The sequence below is a fragment of the Sprattus sprattus genome (assembly GCF_963457725.1).
Source record: "Sprattus sprattus genome assembly, chromosome: 17".
In the NCBI taxonomy this organism is placed as follows: Eukaryota; Metazoa; Chordata; class Actinopteri; order Clupeiformes; family Clupeidae; genus Sprattus; species Sprattus sprattus.
Window position 1 is genome coordinate 4,037,522 of NC_137915.1, and position 893 is coordinate 4,038,414.

Genomic DNA, 893 nt, shown 5'->3' on the forward strand with positions numbered 1-893 from the left:
GAGGTGGCGGGAATGAAAGGTTCCTCCAGGAACCCGCTACTGTCCGACTGGCAGCTGTTGGTTCTGACCACGCAGGACTGCGCTCGCGACAGGAAGCCTCGTTCATGTTCACCTACACACGAGAACACAGCATTGTCACGGCCCGCACTCCACAGCCTTCCTCGCTCAAGCCTCTGACACAGCCACACACAGTGTACCCGTAGAATGATCCGGAAAAGAACGTCAGTTAAATGAGTCCCTATCTGAGAAGTGTGCGTGTCTATTTGCCTAAGTATATGGTCTGATTAAGAAGCTCTTTGCCAGGTGTATTGAAGTCAGTTCTCTACATCACTGGTTAAACTGATGGTCACATGGAAATGAAGGCACACTGTAAACTGTGACATTTGCCATTTGGTTGTGATAAGAGTCCCATGGATCTTCTCCCAAGTAAAACATTACACACCATCAATATGTGATAGCTTATGTCATCAAACTGGCATAGCAATAGGACCTTGAAATGTTACAGTATCCACTTAGTTTGTTGATACCATCTGCCCGTTGATGAGTTGCTTTTTTTAAATGAGTTGCTTGGTTTAAACGGTAATTCTTTGTTACTTTCAAGCTATTGATTTTTAAGAACAAATGTTTCAGATAAGAAGTACATTTAGTAAACTCTAAAATAAATAAACAAATTAGCCTTACTGTCACTCAAGCTAACTAGCAATAGGCTAAAGAGGGACATATGTAGATTTCTGTGATAATAGGTAAATGAGAAATGTGGAATTTGTAATTCTGTGTCAGACACAGATGGACAGATGAATGGATGGCTTGGCCAATAAAAGCATCCCTTTTAGCCGAAGACAGCTAGTTTGCATATCTAAATTGTGATTTTGAAAATAAGCCAGTGAATAGTG